Genomic DNA, 10,217 nt, shown 5'->3' with positions numbered 1-10,217 from the left:
CATACAGAAATATTCATGGCTTATGTGTGTGCACACAGGTTAGTTAGTATACACATGTACATTTCCTTCCTCTGTCAGCTCAGAGAGCCTAGACAATGATACTACATTGCAGAGAGCACACGTGGTGCCCAAACTTGGTTTCTAATACCATCCACCAACACAAGGAACCAGGAAGAAACGGGCTGATTGTGGGACTGGAGCAGGACATATAGGAGATGAGTGTGGAACAAGTTAGAGTGCGGGAAGTGAGGCGGTCCTTCAGTACACACACAACACACACACATACACACACAATGATGGGGGTGTTTCAGAGGGCATTGGGAGGGCATTGAGAGCATTCCAAAGCTGGACAATTTTGATCAAATAAATAATAATGGATTGTAGCCTAAAGTATGACAAATGAAAAAGAAGGGGGAGAAAAGATAAATCTTCCACACAGAATTCCAAATATGTAGATACTCCATTCCCAAGGAGGGGGAACATAACTCCCCAGTTCTTAAGGGTGGGCTGAGCATAGTGCCCTTCAGGGAGGACACTGTGAGGAGGCGGTAACTTTATAAGAGAGATACATGACAAACCTGCCTACCTCAGCCACGTGATCAAGGTCAACATCAACAGTCAGTTTATGTTGATAGTATGTACCCTTGATGTGCTATCCTGAGAATGGCACTTTACCTCTGAGGTCTTCCTCCCAAAACACACAACCTCCAGCCTAATTATGAGATAAACACGAGACAAATCCCAATTGAGGGACATTATGCAAAATGCCTGACCAGTTCTCAGGATGGTCAAGGTCATCAAAAAGAGGGCAAGTCTGAAAAACTGTCACAGCCAAGAGGAGCCTGAAGGGACGTGACAACTAAATGTAGCGTGGTATCCCCAGTGGGATCCTGGACAGAAAAAGGACATTAGGTAAATACTAAGGAACTCTGAGTAAGTGTGGACTTTAGCTAATAATAATGTATCCATTTTGGTTCATTAATTGTAACAAATGTCCTGTACCAACCTAAGAATTAATAATAGGGGAAACTGGGTCTAGGGGAACCCTGTACTACCTTCCCAATTTTTTCTTTAAATCTAAAATTGTTCTATATAATTTTTTTAAAAACAAGGATCAAGAGATTGGTAACTTCATTTGGACTGGAACGAACAGTAAATACCTGGTGGAAAATCCTACTTTGGGCTTCCTGAACATGGTGACTCATGTAACCAGGCAGGTCCACCAGCACCCGCTGATGGGATCTCGTTTCCTTGTACCCGTGCTTTACTGTGCTGGCAGACAGGAAGAACCCCCCAATGAGAGAAGCTCCTGTTGCTAGCATTCATTGAGTGCTCTGCTAGCAAGCTAAGGTTCCTGTCCTATAGCCTTCAGAGTAGATCAACACCAAGTGTGGCTTATGGTCATCTGTTGAGTGTATATGGTTGAACCCGAGGAGACCCCCTCATGCACACTGCAGTAGGTGATACGCAGGGGGATGATATGATCAGATTTCCATTTTGCAAACATTCTCTCTTTGGCTGCTCCCATGTGCAAAGGGGAAAAGATCAAAAACAGAGACCCTTGGGGAGGTTATTGTGGTTATGTTGGCGTGCCACAAGTCTTCAATCAGTTTCCTCCTTGTGTATCTATCTGGTGATGTCTGAGTCTCTGTGTGTGTGTGTGTGTGTGTGTGTGTGAGAGAGAGAGAGAGAGAGAGCGTGAGCGCACACTTTTCTAGAATATTAGAGCATCACTTAATCTAGAGTTTTTCAAAGAATAATGATGCATAACGTGATTTTAGGTGTTACATAGGTACCGAGAGGCCTGGGTCACTGGGGAAGGTAACAGTGTCCCACCCTCTAGAGTATGTCTATATCTGTACCTATACATGTACCCCTATATGTATATATCTATTCATTTTAATGGCTAGGTATGTATTTTAATGTGTTTTAGAAAAATATATAACTAGCCCGTGAAACCAGAGATATTATGGATACTATTGCTAAGAGTGAGAGAGAAAAAAATATGAATGTCTATAAAATTGGGGTAACATAATCTGCTGGTTTCCTCTAATATTTACTCTCCCTTTCTCCTACTGGGGTAGTACCTGGCACAGTGCCCTTTAAATAAGGATCCCATTTCCCAGCCTCCCTTGCACTTAGGTGTGACTAAGTGTAATGGTAAGCCCTTAGACTGTCAGAGGAGGTGGTGTGTAGGCAAAATATATTGAGTGTTCTTAAAGGAAGGGGACATGATTTCCTTCTTCTTTTGTTGTTCCAGCTGCCAGGATGCAGACCTGATGGCTGGAACTTGTGTAGCCATCTTGGTCCATGAGATGGAAGAGCAACAAAATGGATCCCAGATGACCAATGCGACTACCAACTTAGGATAATTTCCCATACTTTTATTTGTGAGAGAAATAAACTCCTATGTTCTATAAACTACTATTACTTGGGATTTTCTGTTACTCAGAGGATCTATTCCAATCTATATTTGTCAGTTTAAAGACAAATATAAGTAAATCAAAGTAGAAGTGGGTAGGCAAAAACCGAGAAAGTAGTACAAAAGTGGCTGAAGTTTGAAAAATACAGATCCAGTCAGCCCCCCTGTGTTCCAAGTGAGAAAAATCAGGAAACAGTGTGTCCAGGAGGGTGATAGGAAAGAATAACCCAGGTAAGATTGAGGTTTTGCTGCATGAAGGAGAAGGAAGAAAAGAAGAGTGTTCCTGGGAGAGGTAATAACACTTAAACAGAGGTGAAGTGATAGTAGCGAATTACTTGTGTGTTTATTTGACAAACATTTATATAAACCTCCCCATATGCCAGACACTCTTCCTTTTTTAAAAAAGATTCTATTTATGTATATTTATCTATTTATTTATGAGAGAGCAAGAGCAAGAGCAAGTGAGTACACATGCAGGGGGAGCAGCAGGCAGAGGGAGAAGCAGGCTCCCCGCCAAGCAAGAAGCCCAATGCAGGACCCGATCCCAGGACCCTGGGATCATAACCTGAGCCGAAGGAAGATGCTCAACCAACTAAACCACCCAGGCATCCCACCAAACACTATCCTAAGTGCTTTACAAATATTAGCCCACTTAATCACCTTAACAACCTTATCATACAGGTGCTATTCTCCTCATTTTAAGCTGAGGCAACTGGGCACAGAGAAGTTAATTACTTGCTCACAATCAATATACCACAGACCTCAGACTCAAATCCAAACCTCAGGAATGCCTGGGTGGCTCAGTTGGTTAAGTGTCCAACTCTTGGTTTTGGCTCAGGGTCATGATCTTAAGGTCTTGAGATTAAGTTCTGTGTCAGGCTCAAGGCTCAGCACAGAATCTGCTTGAGATTCTCTTCTCTCTCCCTGCCTACCCTTCTTGCCCCTCCACTCCCACTCTGGAACAAGCGTGCACTCTCCTCTCATACATACATACATACATAAATTCATTCATTGATTCATTCTTTCTTTCTTTAAAAAAAAAAAATCCAAACCTCAACTTGGTGCCCATAACCACTATGCTAGGTCCCATCATAATTTTCAAAGCACATGTAAAACTTCCAAGTCGTTGACATTATTCCCATATATATATATATTTTTTTTTTGCATTTGGAAAATTTGAGTGCCAAAGAGAAAAGAGATTGATCTCTGGCCACACTGAAGGTCAGTAGAAGTGTAAGCAGAACCAAGGGCTCTGACTTCCAGGTTGATTCAGGGATGTCAGACCTAAAGTTCCAGCGCTGATTGGCCACATGCCTAGTGTCCCCTACCCCATTCACTTTCATCTGTCTCTGGGCATCCTGCTGAGTGCTGGTGGTATCTATCTATCTATCTATCTATCTATGGTCCCATCCTGCCCAGCTCATCTGGTTTTCCTGGTGCTCTGATGCTCTTATGGAGTGCCTCTGATATCCCAATAACGCGGCATGGTTCGGGGTTTAGAGGAAATGAACTGGTGGCCATGCATTCTTCAGGCCCTGGAGGGAGTGTCCACACCCCCGCCCCCATGCACACACATCTTCAGCCAGCTCAGCCTCCATTTCCTTCCTCTCCACACAGTCTGTCAGAAGCTCCCAGCTTTGGAGAATGAAAAACCTGGATGCTGTGATTTCTCCCTCACCTGGAGAGAGAAAGAAGGGGAATCAAGACTTACGTCCCCAGGCTTTGCAAAAGCAAGCACCTCTCCCTGGCAGCTCCATGAGGACAGGGTCCTTGTCTCCTCTTATCCCCGTGCCTTCTTCCCAGGCCAGCCCAGGGTCAGTGCTCTGGAGGCATGGGGTTCCCTGGATTTAAAGCACCCCCTGGGAGATGGTGGGTGCAGGAAGAAAGGAGGAGGCTTGCTGGAGCATCTCCTGTGTGCCCCCTGTCCCCGTGTTGTACTTCACAGGGCTTGTCTCCCCTGCATCAATGACAGCTTCGTCACTTGGAGCTCATCCACTAGGGGAGGAAACAGGAGCTCGGATCAGGCAGGCATCTCACCTCAGAGTCACACCCAAGGTCAGCTGGGTCCAGGATATTCTTCCCACTGCCCCTTTCTGCTTCACTAGAGTCTCCACCGCCTCACTGGGGGCAGGGGCTATGCTCATCATGTCCTAGGATGTAGGACTGTGTACTGGATACTGGCCGTGGGACAGTGTGCGTAGGACACCTGCATACCACGGGGCTAGTGTGCTGTATAAAGGACACTCACACACAGCACAGATGGGCTCAGAAAGAGGTGCCTGGGATTCCTGTGTATGGTGCACATGAGGAGAAGGACATGTTGTAGGTTCGGTTCCCCCCGAGAAGTAGACATGAGACAAGAATGTGAGGGCAAGTGGCTTTTCTGGAGGGTGGACCCGGAAAGCACAGTAGAGAAGTGGGAAAATGAGACTGAGAAGGGAAGGCCTCCCATACACTGCCGGTGCATCAGTGGGCATGTGACTGCTACGGGCACCTGGGCCCCATCCTGAAGGATTCCTGAGAGCTGAGGGAAGGGAGGTATTCACCCATAGACCCCTGTTTGTCATTGGTGAGGGATGCTCCTGTGCCCCCAGCCTGTCCTTTGCATGGGTTGAGCATGTTTCCTAAGTAGAGAGTCAGATGTGCTTTGCAGGAGGAGGCCTGGATGTATATGGTGAAGGTAGGTGTTGAGGGGCTATGGATAGGGGAGGGACATTGGCTCAGGACCTACAGGTACAGACATAGATACAGGGCAAGGGAGCAGACAAGTGATTGGATTACTGGCCTTGTAGGTCTGGGCTGAAGTGGGGGCTGCTGGAAGGGATAAGTAGCCACAGGAAGAGAGGTGGTGTTGGGCTCCCCACGCTGGCTGGACTCCATCCTTAGCCCCCACCCCCCACCCCTGTTGGTGTGTTAGCATGTGCTTTCTTGGTGGGAGACTGGGAGGGCTCAAGGCTCTCAGAATGCAGAGACATCTCTCTGCCCACCTTCCATCTTGTTCATATTTTGAGAAGTGGGGGTGAGGGCAAAAGGTGCCCAGGGTACAAGGAGGGATATCACCAAAGGCTGAGTAGGACCCTAGACTAGGAGTCAGACATGGAGGCAAAATGAGATAACATCTCTGACCCCACTTGCCCCATCCATGTGCCTCAGGGCAGGTCACCTACCATTCTTGCCTCTTGGGTGAGCATCACAGACATCCTGTCCCTGCTATGGACTTTACAGAACTGCTGTGAGGAACAGATCAGGTCATGAACAAGAAAACATGTGAAAGAAAATAAAATATATGGGGAAGGGGGTGGATTATGGAAAGGGCCTGAGCAGGGAAAATCAAGGAGCCCAGCTTCTGCAGCTGGCTCTGCTGCTATTTTTTTAGGAGCTGGAACCCTGTAGTAAAGACCCATAACAATAGTGTTTTCAAAAAACAACTTATTTCTCCTTCGTGTTAATGTATACTTGGCATGTGGCTTCACCAATCTCAGGAGACCCAGGTTCCTTCTATCTTGTTGCTCTGCCTTCTTACCACTTATGTTCCAAGATGGCTGCCCCACCTCCAGCCCTTCAGTCTACGTTCCAGTCAACAGAAGGAGGACAAGAGGAGGGGGCAGGAAGCCTCCTCCTTCCTTTTAAAGGCACAAACCAGAAATTGCACACCTCACTTCCATTCATATCCCATTGGCCAGGAATTGCATGGCCACACCTACCTGCGAGGGAGCCTGCAAATGTAGTCTTTTGCCATGTGTGAAAGGGAGAAGGGATATTGAGGGACACCTGCAATTTTTACTATAGTTGCTGACTTGTGGGGGCAATTTACATGTCCAGTGGAGCCATAGTTTCCTTGTTTGCAAATTCATTCATAACATAATAATATAATATTGTTTTGTGTATTATTTTATATGTATCATATAATATATTTTGGCATATATATTATATAATATGATCTATTATGTATATTATATATCATGTGTATTATGTATCAAATATCTATTGTATATTATATAATATATAATCAATTACATAATATATATCAATTATATATTATATTGCATATATGTGTCATACTTGTAGTGTGAAGAATGATTTTTGAACCACTTGATCGCTAATGGATCCTCTCACTAGCTGGACCACTGACCCCAGAGGTCTGGTGTGAGGTCTGTCTTGCTCACCATTAGGTACCTGCAGCATCCAGGGCAAAGTCTAGGACACGGAAGCCGTATTATTAGCAGCCCATGGATGATGAATGGGTGGCCATTCTGGCTTTTGTATTTGGTGAGGACATTTCTCCTCACTCAAGGGTTTAAGTTTTTCCCTTTATAGGCCTCCTGGATCCAGCACCCTTTGTCCCTGTGTGTCAACCCTTGCTGAGCCTGCGAAGTAAACTGTGCTGTGAGCCAGGATCTTGAAAGTGGGATTAAAAATAAATGAAAGTGCATCAAAACAAGTTAACCACAAGAAATGGCTTTCCAGGGTAATTGGGCATCAGTGCTAGAGGCGAAGGACAGAGTGTCAGACTCTAACTGCCAAATGGTCTTATCAACACCACTACTGTGTCAGGCAGAGAACCCACTGGGCCCGGCTTGAGACCTTCCATGACCCTCCACTCCTGGGAGACATGGAGCAAGACTGTCCCCGTCAGGGACAGGTCAGGGAGAACAGGTTCGAGTTCCAGCCCTGCTGCTCACCTGCTGGGTGGATCCTAGGAAAATCCACAATGTTTTGAGCCTCAGTCCCCTCAAAGGTTAATAGTAGAAGCTACCTATTATCAACTATCAAGCATGGAAAACAAGGGTACCTACCTCACAGCACCCTTAGCATCTCCATAATTTTTTCACAGCGTGCCAAGCTCAAATAAATACCAGAGGCTTGTTTATTAAGCAGCTAGGTTCAAACAACTTAATTAATAGTAGTTCCGCCAGTAACTGGCAGATGTCATTGTATCTCCCTCAGAACTGTAAAATATCTTGCGGTGTCTCTGTGAGTTTTCTGCAGTGTCTCAGGGTGCTGGGGCACATGGTTTGGGAACTGCAGCCATACGGTTTTGAGGACAAAACAGAGTTATGCATATCAGGGGCTTAGCCTGATGCCTGGTCTAGAGTAGATCAAAGAATGCTGGTGGTCCTAAATCATCCTTCAACTGTCATTCTGAAATGACCATCTCTCTTGTTCTTTCTCTGTCTCCCAGCAATGCCATAGCAATTTTTTTCTGCCTCGGGCTCCTGCCATCTCCTCATTTCTGCTTGCCACCTTCCCCCGGGTCCCTCCATGCCCAGGGCCCCTCCTTACCTACCTTCCTTCCTGGTCTAGAATTGGGGCTCCCACTTCTCCACTCCTCCCTGACTCCACATGCTTGGCAGGATCTCTTTGCAGGTGGAGTGTGGGTCCCTGCCCTTTCACTTTGGGCTGCGCCATGTGATTCTCTGTCCAGTGGTGCGCACCAAAGCGACAGTGTGGCATCTTGAGTCTAGGCCTTAAGTGTTGCATGATTCCACCTGCTCTCTTATCCTTTGTCACTGCCAAGAGAAAAGCATGGTCAGTGATTCCAGGGGGAGCAGAGGCCCACAGAGAAGGCTCAGAGCTGCTGATCTGCAGACCATCTCAGTCAAGCGCAAAAAGAAGTACTTGCTGTTTGAAGGTATGGAGTTTTGGAGAGCTTTGTCACACAGTGTTCTGTGACAGTCTGACCTCCTCATCTGTTGGCAAATTCCCCTTCTCTGAGAGGAGATCTGATTGAGTCATTTGGTCACCACCCAGGACACAGGTCCTTTCACACTGTTTCATACCCACAAACTGTCCTGTCAGATGGTTGCCTCAGGCTGGGACACCACCTCTGACCCAGACAATTGTCCTATAATTACAGGGTCATGTGACACACAGCCTGGTGACTTGACTGCAAGGAATGGTTTCTGGCCCCTCTGGTTAGGAGGCATATGCAGGTGGCAGATGAGAGTTTCTTGGACCCTCTCTGATTCTAAAGAGTGACCTTGGAACCAGGAGAAATTGCACACAAAATTTTCTCTGCATGTGGCAGAATCCGTCCCTGGCTGTAAACCCCCCAGGGGCTCAAGAAATGTGACATTTCTTACAACTCAGTTTGGTAACTATTTTGAGTCTCATCCTACCTAAGATGGAAAGGATGAGGCCCAAGTTCACATAGAAAGGTTGGTAGAGCTGGAGTTAGATCCCAGGTGTCCTGGCTTCCTGTAGGGACCCCTTTTCCTGCTTGGTGGATCACAGACTTGCCAAGAGCCCCAGCTCCCGTCTCCAAGCTGGTGGCTGTGCCTCCTCATTCCACTGAGTGCTTGCTGGGTAGAATTCTGTACAGCACTTTCCTCCCACCGAGTACTAGTCTGCCTCCCTAGGTCCTGTACCCACTGCCCTAGCTCTGGGACTACTCTAAAGGTATGCTCTTTTTTTCTTTAATTTATAAACATTTGTTTTCATTTTTACTTCTGTGAATTCTGTTTAGTTCTTTTTTGAATCTGCCTTTTTAGTAAACTTTTCTCTTCTGTTTTTTAATTCTTTCTTTTATGAACTAAATTCTTTCCAAAACACTTTGTTGTTATCTTCATCTGAAGTTGTTGGGAAAAGAGGGGCCTAACCCTGCTGTTGATGGTGTCTGCTGACTCTCACTTATGGTACATGATTCCCTTGTAATTCTGAATTCTGAATGCCTCTGTAGACGAGCTTTGTCTCTGGACCACTTGTGCAGCCTAGGTTGAGGGCAGGTCCCTCCAAAATGGGTTGAGTTGGTTTTACTGGTCCCCTCAGCTCTCTGTCTGGGATTACCGTGTTAATTCTTAGTTTGGAGTTCCTCGCTCATGTAGATAGAATAAATTATCTTAAAGCCTATGTGGGAATAGATCCTATTTATTTCCATCATAATATTAATTTGATTATTGTTTGTTTGTTTCCATCCACTCCAATGTCCTCCAGGAAAACGGGACCTGTGTCTCTCCGATTTGGGGCCATATCCGTGCCTAGAGCAGAACTTAGCACCTAATAGATACTCTATAACGGTTTATTGAAAGAGACAACTAAAATAATACCCGCTTCATAGTATGTTATGAAGAATAAATGGTGTGTCTGTCGGCCTGTGTTTACCCAATTAAAAATGAGGTTTTATTGTCTCACAAAACAGGCAGATGCTCTTGATTCTGTGACTCAGTTGTTCTAATGTCTCTGCAGGGTTTTTTTGGCCCTTGTCTTAGGGTTGCAAGATGATTACTGTAGCTCCAGGCATCATGTTCACATTCCAGGATGAGGGAAGGAGAAGGAAGTTAGAGTTTAGGAAGAGCTTCATTGACGTTTTTCCTTTTCTCAGGAAGGTGGGTTTCCCTGAAGTCTAACAACTAATTTCTGCTTTGATCTCCTTGTCTAGAAATGGGTCGCAAGGACACCCCAGAAATTAGGGGACCTGGAAAGTGACTCTATGGTGAGGTGAGGAGGAGGGAGGGGATTAGGGACACAGATGTGGAATCTGCCCCAATTGGGGTCCCGTATAGGTAAAGCACTGGAAGAAAACTAAGCCTTCAGAAAGGGACACCTATTCTTGTAATTGTTAATTCACCATTAATATTTATATTATTACTATATTAATTTTATTATTAATATACTAATTTTATTATTAATATTAACACTGAAAGCTTTGCAATCACTATGATCCTGTTGGCAGCAGACTTTGGACTCTGGAGCCGCTGGGCACTGAGGTGCCCATACCCCAATGGTCTCCCTCCCTCTCTCCTTATTCTGTTCAAAGCACTGAAGCCCTTTAAAAAAAAAAAAAAAAAACCCACAT

This window comes from Mustela nigripes, chromosome 7, assembly GCF_022355385.1.
Source record: "Mustela nigripes isolate SB6536 chromosome 7, MUSNIG.SB6536, whole genome shotgun sequence".
Lineage (NCBI taxonomy): Eukaryota > Metazoa > Chordata > Mammalia > Carnivora > Mustelidae > Mustela > Mustela nigripes.
Note: the sequence above shows the minus strand (reverse complement) of the source record.